The sequence below is a fragment of the Gorilla gorilla genome, chromosome 12 (assembly GCF_029281585.2).
Source record: "Gorilla gorilla gorilla isolate KB3781 chromosome 12, NHGRI_mGorGor1-v2.1_pri, whole genome shotgun sequence".
Lineage (NCBI taxonomy): Eukaryota > Metazoa > Chordata > Mammalia > Primates > Hominidae > Gorilla > Gorilla gorilla.
The window spans coordinates 35,505,762-35,515,462 of NC_073236.2; positions in this window are offsets into that span (position 1 = coordinate 35,505,762).

A 9,701-nucleotide genomic window follows, 5' to 3' on the forward strand; every position below is an offset into this window, starting at 1 on the left:
GGAGTGCAGTGGCGTGATCTCGGCTCACTGCAACCTCCGCCTCCCGGGTTCAAGCGATTCTCCTGCCTCAGCCTCCCGAGTAGCTGGGACTACAGGCACTTGCCACCACACCCGGCTAATTTTTGTATTTTTAGCAGAGACAGTGTTTCACCATGTTGACCAGGATGGTCCCGATCTCTTGACCTTGTGATCTGCCCGCCTTGGCCTCCCAATTTTTTTTTTTTTTTTTTTTTTTTGTGACAGAGTCTTGCTTGTTGCCCATGCTGGAGTGCAGTGGTGTGATCTTGGCTCACTGCAACCTCCGCCTCCTGGGTTCAAGCGATTCTCCTGACTCAGCCTCCCGAGTAGCTGGGATTATAGGTGCGTGCCACCACACCCAGCTAATTTTTGTATTTTTAGTAGAGATGGAGTTTCACCATGTTGGCCAGGCTGCTCTCAAACTCCTGACCTCAGGTGATCCCCCCGCCTCGGCCTCTCAAAGTGCTGGGATTATAGGCATGAGCCACCATGCCCGGCCCATAGAAACTTTCAGTTCATTTATGCAGAGTTTAAGCTGGGAATGTGAAAGCCTAAACTCATCCCTTTCTTTCCCCACTTTCTCCAGCAACCAGCCAATATCATACTCCTCAGTTTAACTAAAATGTTCTCAGATATCATCAAACACGTGGGCACCCAGAACCTTGCCTTTTATATGTGTTTGATTGAGAGTATCCAATGGTAATATTTTGTATATCTCTATTGCCGCATCATGCCATGGAGTACCTAAATGCCCTCTTGGCCACTGGAAATAGATTTAAGATTCTGTTCCTCTCTTCTAGTACCAAAATTTGGATGAGTCAGGGTCCCATGAGAGAAACAGAACTAGTAGGAGGATATATAGAGTAGTAAGAGATTTTTTTAACTTTTAATTTCTGTGGGTACATAGTAGGTGTATGTATTTATGGGGTACACGAGATATTTTGATACAGGCATGCCATGCATAATAATCACGTGAGGGTGAATGGAGTATCCAAAACCTGGTGCATTTATCCTTCATGTTATAAACAATCCAATTATGTTCTTTTAGTTATTTTTAAGGTGCAATTAAATTACTATTGACTGTGGTCACCCTACTGTGCTATCAGATAATACTAGGTCTTATTCATTCTTTTATTTTTTGTACCTATTAACCATCCTTACATCTCCCCCACCCCCACTACTCTTCCCAGCCTCTGGTAACCACCCTTCTACTCTCTATCTCCATGAATTCAATTGTTTTAATTCTTAGCTCTCAGAAATGATGAGCGCATGCAAAGTTTGTCTTTCTGTGCCTGGCTTATTTCACTCAACATAATGACTTCCAGTTCCATCTATGTTGGTGCAAATGACCATTTTTTGAATGGCTGAATAGTACTCCATTGTGTAAATGTACCACATTTCCTCATCCATTCATCTGTTGATAGACTGTTTAAGTTGTTTCCAGATCTTGGCTATTGTGAATAGTGCCGCAATAAACACGAGAGTGCAGATATCTCTTTTATACACTGATTTCCCTTCTTTTGAGTATATACACAGCAGTGGGATTGCTGGATTGTATGGTAGCTCTATTTTTAGTTTTTTGAGGAACCTCCAAACTGTTCTCCATAGTGGTTGTACTAACGTACATTCCATACATTAGCAATAATGTATGAGAGTTCCCTTTTCTCCATATCCTCGCCAACACTTGTTATTGCCTGTCTACTGGATATAAGGGACAATTCTTCTCTAGAGCCTCTGAGGGGCCTGCAGCCCTGCTAACACCTCGGTTTCAGACTCTGGCCTCCAGAATGTGACAGAATAAATTTTTGCTGTTTTAAGCTACTCGGTTTGTGGTTGTTATGGCAGCCCTGGGAAATGAATACATGGCCACACAATCTTTTTCTGATACTTTGAGTATTGAGAGTACGTCAGATTGATTGGGCTGGGCCCAGGGCCACTGCAAGGCATGGGAGAGTGTGTTTAGGGAATCAAGGGATGTGGGTTATGGCCCTGGTGCTTGTGGTCAGCAGGTTTGCAGGTTCCTGGGGGCAACTGTTGCGTCTGAAGGGTTCCTGGCTACCTTCTCCATTCATGGATGGGCTCTGGGAGCTGGGCCTCAGGAAAGGCAGGGGGAGGGGTGGTCAGGAGTAGCTCAGAGGCGGTCCAGCTAGGACCTGAGAGCTTTGGACCTATTTGTGTGGGGAGTGAAGACGAGGTGGCCCTGGAAGGCTCTGCTCAGTTCTTTGCCAAGATGGAAAAACAGCCCATCCCTAGAAAAACTCTTTCCACCACATTAGGCCATTTAGTTAAAAATTGCCCAGTTAGTGGTCTTGGGACTTTGGTCCTGCTGTAGCCACAGAGGGCCTGATGTACTGGACAGAGCTGGCTCCCAGGCCCACCCCAGCCCACCTGCCTAATCAGGGGCTTGGAGAACCAAGAGTCCCAGTCCAGATGCTTGTCTCATTCTCAAGGATCCCCCGACTGCTTAGGACATTTGGACAGCAGCTCCTCTAATACAATAACGTCATTTTTTTTTTTTTTTTTTTTTTGAGACGGAGTCTGGCTCTGTCGCCCAGGCTGGAGTGCAGTGGCGCGATCTCGGCTCACTGCAAGCTCCGCCTCCCAGGTTCACGCCATTCTCCTGCCTCAGCCTCCCGAGTAGCGGGGACTACAGGTGCCTGCCACCACGCCTGGCTAATTTTTTGTATTTTTAGTAGAGACGGGGTTTCACCGTGTTAGCCAGGATGGTCTTGATCTCCTGACCTCGTGATCCACTCACCTCGGCCTCCCAAAGTGCTGGAATTACAGGTGTGAGCCACCCTGCCCGGCCTTTTTTTTTTTTTTTTTTTTTTTTTTTTATGAGACTAAGTCTCACTCTGTCGCCCAGGCTGGAGTGTAGTGGCGCGATCTCTGCTCACTGCAATCTCCGCCTCCCAGGTTCAAGCGATTTTCCTGCCTCAGCCTCCTGAGTAGCTGGGATTACAGGCGCCCACCACCATGCCCATTTTTTTCAATGTCATTTGGTTGTAATGGTGATGAGAAAAAAAACCAAACCTGATTCCTGGCTGGGGCCACTGTCTGTGTGGAGCCTGCCCGTTCTCCCCGTGTTTGCGGGGGTTTTCTCCGGGAACTCTGTTTCCTTCTACATCCCAAAGCTATCGGTGCACAGGTGTGTCTACAGTGTCCCAGCGTGAGTGAGTGTGGGTGTGTGTGAGTGTGTCCTGAGAGGGGATGGAGTCCTGGCTGGGGCTGGTTCCCACCTTGCGCTGTCCTGAGCTGCCGGGCTGGGCTCCGGCCCCTGCTACCCTGAACTGTGTAAGTGGAGAAATCATGATCTGACTTATTTTTTAGTAATCATTCTTAAAGGTATGTATAGCTCACAATTATTTTAATGTTTAATATTAAAGCATTTGGGGTCCTTATGTAGATGGTTGGTGATGTTTTTGTGACCCAGAATATGCCATAGGAACTTACCTCTTGTCTATAGCAGTTAGCCTACGGGAAAATTGGTTTCCTTACTGCACTTCAAGTTGCAGTCTCCAAGAACCTCTCAGTGAGCTAAGTGAGGACTCACTGGACCCGCAATGCACTTCTGCGTTTCTGGCCCTTGGGAGGCTCAGACCCCTTCCTGTCTATCCCAGCAGCCACTTCCCTCTGCGCAGAGGAGAGGAGGCACCAGTTAGGCGCTTCCCAAGGAGGGTTACCAAAATCCCCAGATGTGCCTGCAGGGCCTCCTCCTGACCTTCCCGGCCTGGTGCTCGGGGTGTGGGGGTGTGGAGGGGGAGCACTGGGGGGCTGTGGGGAGGGCAGCTGCGGGGTGATGGAATGGTGTGGCAGAGACTAAGGGGTAGGGTAAGATGAGGGAGATGAGGGCCAGGATAGGAGAAGGGAGGAGGGCAGGGACAATGGTGTGGGTGGGGAAGAATAAGGTGGAGAGAGTGGGGAGAATAAGCTGAGGGAGTGGAGTGGGGATAAGGAAGGTAGAGGAATGGGGGGAGGGAAGTGGAGAAGCGGGAACTATGTGGTGGGTGGGAGATTTGAATGGAGGAGGGGGTAGGAGGAGGTGTTAGAAGGAGGAGGGTGAGGGGAGGGAGTACTGATGGGCCAGGAATGAGCCCCAAGAGGTTGGTTCAGCCCACTTGTTCCAAGAGGGTGGGGAAGAAGAACTGGGTGGGGAATGGGTGGCCGCGTGGAGAGCTGGGGGAGGGGAGAGCCCATTCCTTCCCCAGCATCAGCAGCATCAACAACGGGTGTAACTTACCAACTGGTTTCTGCTCAAGTCAGCACTTACTGGGCACCTCCCCATGCCAGGCACAGTGCCCTGGTGGGCAGGTACACCCCACCATGTGGCCCTCCCAGAGCTCTCCACTGGGGGTTGACCTCGGAGCCTGCCCTGGTATCTGTGCTCCAGCCCCTTCGCTATGAGATGAGCACCAACCTTTCCATTTCTCAGATTGAAGCCGGCGGGGAGGTGGGGAGAGTGGGGCCCTGGTCACCTCGGAGGACCTGCCGGCTGTCCAAAGGTCTCTGAGTGCTTCACCAGGGCAGGTGCCCCAGGAGAGGAATGCCAGCAATTGGGGTGTGGCCTGTGCCACCTGACATTCGCCTGCCCGGCCCTCACAACGCTGGGAGTTTCCCAGGCATGGTGCTGGGGAGATGGGTCCAGCTGGGCTTCAATACTTGTCCTGCCTGGACCTTCTCAGAGCCTTGGCTTCTTCTTCTTGGCAATGAGGCTGATAATTTACCCTCTTTACAGAGCCATTGGGTGGTCCGTTCAGCAGCAAACATTTATTGGACACCTGCCGGGTGCCAGGCCCTGTGCTGGGCTGGATGTGTGGTGGCTGTGGGGCAGCAGGTGGCTGGCGTCCTCTGCGCTTGGAAGGAGATGCAGCTGCCCCAGCCTGGGCATACAGCAGGCACAGCAAGCATACCAGATTTTCCTTGAATTTTCAACAGGTTGCACGTGCACCCTCGTCCCATCCTCATTGCAACTTCTTGGGACCCCAGCCCTGAGAGGCAGCCCACCCTTCTGCTGGCCTCATACCTCTACCCTGGGCTTGCATTTGAGGAACAAGCCCTATCAGCGCCTATAGCCTCTGCCAACAGTCCCCACATGGCCTGTGGGCCCCTGGGAACTGCCCTGAACTAGCATTTCCATTTCCCTTTCTCCATCAAAGAGGTGGCTGCCTTTGCGCTGTCAGTTTGCCTTCACGCTAAGGCCTTGCAGCTTTAGCTCAGGGTTGGTTCAGCCTGCTTGTCCCTAGCTTGATGACGGCAGTCACCCTGATAGCACAGGGGATTTCAGGGTGGAGCCCTGTGGAAGCTCCAAGCTCCCTTTGAGCCAGGAGGTCCCAGGTTCCCCACTTGCTAGCTGTGGAATTTCAAGCCTAAGTTTCCTCTTGGTCTCAGTTTCTAGATCTGTAAAATGAGGCTAATCTACTACTCGCTGGGGCTGTTGTGAGCGTTAAATGTACCTTAGCTGGGGCCAGCACGCAGTCGTGCTTGATAGAAAGAAATAGATGCATTTAAGCTGTTACGAATATTCTGCAAGACTTCAGCGCTGTGCCCACCCAGCATCCCTTCTCCTCCTTCCAGCCACTCCTTCCTTCCAGAGTGTGCTGTGGGTGGGGCATGTGACCTGGTCCTAAGCCACGTCCCCATGCCATCCGCTGGCGTCAGGGATTGGCTGGGGGATGGACAGGTGATCTACTCAGCCAATGATCTGTGCTGGGGGTTTTTCCGGTAATACCGAGAAATAGATTCTTGCTCCTTGAATAGGATTTGAAGCTGAGTGACTTTCTTGGACCATAGGGAGAAACCTTGTCTGAGAATGAAGCCAACAACCTTGGGGCCATCAGTTGAGCCCAGAGCAAGCTGTTCCTGAAGCGCGTATGTGAGATTTTTTTCACCCATCCATGCAATATTTATTGAGTACTATCGTGCTAGGTACCACTCCAGTTGCTGGGGTCGCAGCTGGGAACAAGATAGTTCCCACCTCACAGATGACACAGTCCTGCTTAAGACCTTTGCTGGGAATGCTCTTCCCCCAATATCTCTGTATCTCCGTGGCTCTCTCCTACGTCTCCTTCAGTATTTTTTTTTTTTTTTTTTTTTTGAGACGGAGTCTCACTCTGTCACCCAGGCTGGAGTGCAGTGGCGCGATTTCAGCTCACTGCAGGCTCCGTCTCCTGGGTTCACGCCATTCTCCTGCCTCAGCCTCCCGAGTAGCTGGGACTACAGACGCCCGCCACCACGCCCGGCTAATTTTTTGTATTTTTAGTAGAGACGGAGTTTCACCGTTAGCCAGGATGGTCTCGATCTCCTGACCTTGTGATCTGCCTGCCTCAGCCTCCCAAAGTGCTGGGATTACAGGCGTGAGCCACCTTCAAGTCTTGATTCACAGGTTATCCCCTCCGAGGCATGCCCTGACTGGCTCAAAATTACATGCTCAAGACCTCGCCTACCCTTTCTGATTTATTTTACTCCTTAGCACCTGTAACCATGTGACATACTCTATGAAATATTTATCTATTTTGTTCATTCTCTGTCTCTCCCACTAGAATGTCAGCTCCATGAGGGAAGGGATTTTCATGTGCTGTTCACTGCGGATCCATAGAACAGAGTACCCGGAAAAGAGTCTGGCATAGAACGGGTGTTCAGTATTGAATAAATAAGTAGCCAGGGGTCTCAGGAGGTGGCAGTGCCATGGCAGTTTGAAGGCTTCCGAAGGAGCCATCCACTTGAGAAGCCCCCAGGGGAGAGCACAGCATGTGGCTGCTGTGGTCAAGCAATTCTTTTCTGACTTAAACCAGCTGGATTAATTTTTTTTATTTCAGGGCAGGGCGGTGGTCACTTTCAGCCTTCGGGGACGCCTGAGTTGTGCTTGGCAGCCTGCAATACTGGAGAGCTGCCCCTGGAGGGCGCAAGGGAATCCCGTTGCTGCACTCGGACGCGCAGTCACTAGGCATGAGAGATGACGGTGGTGGTGGCAGTAATGGAGCATTTGCCTTTAGGCCTCTTTTAACTTTCACAACAGCCTACAAGACAGGTACCATTATCCCCGTTTCCTAAGGGAGGAAACCAAGGCGCAGAGAGGCTAAGTAACGTGCTCACGGTCCCTCAGGGTTAAGTGGCAGAACCAGAAAAGAACCAGAAGGAAAGGAGATACAAGTCACCATTTTTGGCCTGGCGCGGTGGCTCACGCCTGTAATCCCAGCACTTTGGGAGGCCGAGACGGGTGGATCACGAGGTCAGGAGATCGAGACCATCCTGGCTAACGGTGAAACTCCGTCTCTACTAAAAATACAAAAAATTAGCCGGGCGCGGTGGTGGGCGCTTGTAGTCCCAGCTGCTTGGGAGGCTGAGGGAGGAGAATGGCGTGAACCCGGGAGGCGGAGCTTGCAGTGAGCCGAGATAGCGCCACTGCAGTCCGGCCTGGGTGAAAGAGCGAGACTCCGTCTCAAAAAAAAAAAAAAAAAGTCACCATTTTTCTGTACACCCAGAGAGAATCCAGGAGGGGCCCTGGATGGACCTGTTTCCTTTGGGGCTCATTGCACTGGGGTGTGACTCCTCTCGGGCCTGCTGGAGCCTCCACCCCATCTCCCTGGGGCACGTCTCCCAGCAGTGGCTTGTGTTCTCTTAACTGTGCAGCCAGATTGGACCTGCTCAGCTCCAGATGAAATGGACAGAAAGCCCATCCCTGCCCGGTCTGAGGATTGGGAAGCCTTCCTGGAGGAAAACACGCTTAATTGGAGACCTGAAAGAGGACTAGGAAATAGGCAGGTGAAGAGGTGTGGGCAAAGACCTGAGGATATGGGGGTGACTGATGAATTTCTTCAGATGCTCTTGGCATGAGTAGAGTGAATGTTTACCCCAACCCAATGAGGCAAATGCACCGCAACTTTCCTAGCCCACATTTCCATCCGTTTGCCCTTTACTGTAAACATTCAAAAGATGCATCCACCTCCTTCCACTCTGGCAGAACAGAGGACCTTATCTGCATGCCAATCTCAGATTATCTGTAGCCCAATCTCAGAGCTGTCTGAGCACTGGGCTTTGTAGTTTCCAGACCAGCCTCTGGGACAGGAAGTGGGGGGCTCAGGGGCTGTAGGGCCAGTGCCTTGCAGAGGCTGGGAATCCCCTTCTCAGGACCTGAAGACCCTGGAAACTGGAAGCCCCCCACCCACACAGAGGCACCCTGCCCCATAGCTGGCTCAGCTTCCAGCTCCCTGGGGCGCTGGCCTCCTTCAGGGAGATATTTTACAACCAAAGTTTTCTTCCTTTATGTGCAGCAGCACGTGGGTGGGGTCAGGCTGCCTGGGCTGCAATCCCACCTGGCCACTTGGCATCTCTTAGTTAACCTCTCTGGGCTTTACTTACCTTATCTGGAAAATAGGTTGAATGGCTTATTAATTGTGATGTGCGTACAGCAATGTCTGGCACATAATCAGTGCGACTCTCATTATTGTAGTATGAATGTGATTTGATGCTGTAATTTCTCCTCTCTTCAATGTGCCGGGGTCTTCTTCTCTCAATACTCCAAGAAATGAGCGTCCAGCATGGATGTGAAGGGATGCTTGCTGCACCTGGAGTTTCAAGATGCCGCTGGGGAAAAGGGAGGCTGCTAGCAAACACCATTTTGGAGGGGGCTGTATGAAGGAGAAAAGTATCCTAGCCTAGAGGCCGGAACTCAGATTTTCTAAAGGGGATTCAGGCGGCCAGAGGATAGTAGAGGGCCAGAAAGGAGGTCCCCAAGAAGGAGGCTTCAGGGTAGGGTGTGAGGGGATCCTCAGGCAGACTGGGGAGCTGAGCCTGTTGTAACCGAGCGAGTTACAGAGAAACGCTGCACTTTGAGACGAATTCAGGGGTCCTTTATTAGCCGGCGACTGAGAGACAGCTAGTGCTCAAAATTCTCTCAGCCCCAAAGAAGGGGCTTGATTTTCTTTTATACTTTGGTTTAGAAAGGACAGGTGGGGGTCTAGTTAAAACAATCTTACAGAAGTAAAGCAGGCAAAAAGTTAAAAGGATAAATGGTTGCGGGAAAGCAAACAGTTCCAGGTGCAGGGGCTTAAAATCTATCACGAGGTGATAGACACGGGGCTTTGGGCGTTATCAACCGGACACAAACGCCGGGGCTCTGGGTGCTATTAACCGGGCGAATTCCTGGGAACTGTGGATATAGCTTGCCACAGTATCTTATCAGTTAATTGCATTATTGGATGTGCTGGGAGTCAGCTTGCACAAGTTAAGTCCTTGAGGAAGTGGGGTGGGTAAGGGGCCGCAAATGAAAGAGCCAAGATGGAGTCTGTCTGGCTCTCTTAGCTAAGGGAGAGTCAATTCAGGTTAAAACAAGGTAGGGTATCACAAGCCCACTTAACAAGGGCAGCAGGACCCCAAGAAGAAAAGCTTTAGGAGTCTCCACAGTGGGCCCAGGGCAGTTCCACACAGGTCTCTGAGGCCCCACAGGCAGGAGAGCTGTGACGACTCCCTTAGTGCCCAAGAAAGCAAGGAGGTGGTGGGCAAGAGGCTCCCAGAGGCCTTGGGGCACTAGAGGGGAGATGGAGCCGAGAGAGAGGCTCTGCAGGCCCCTCTCTGAGAGAGTGCATGAGGTGTGGCCCCAGGCCCAAGGGTGGGTGGGTACACGGGGTGAGGGAAGGGAGGAGAGGAAGAGGAGGAGGAGGTGGTGGCCACAGCGGGATGGCGCT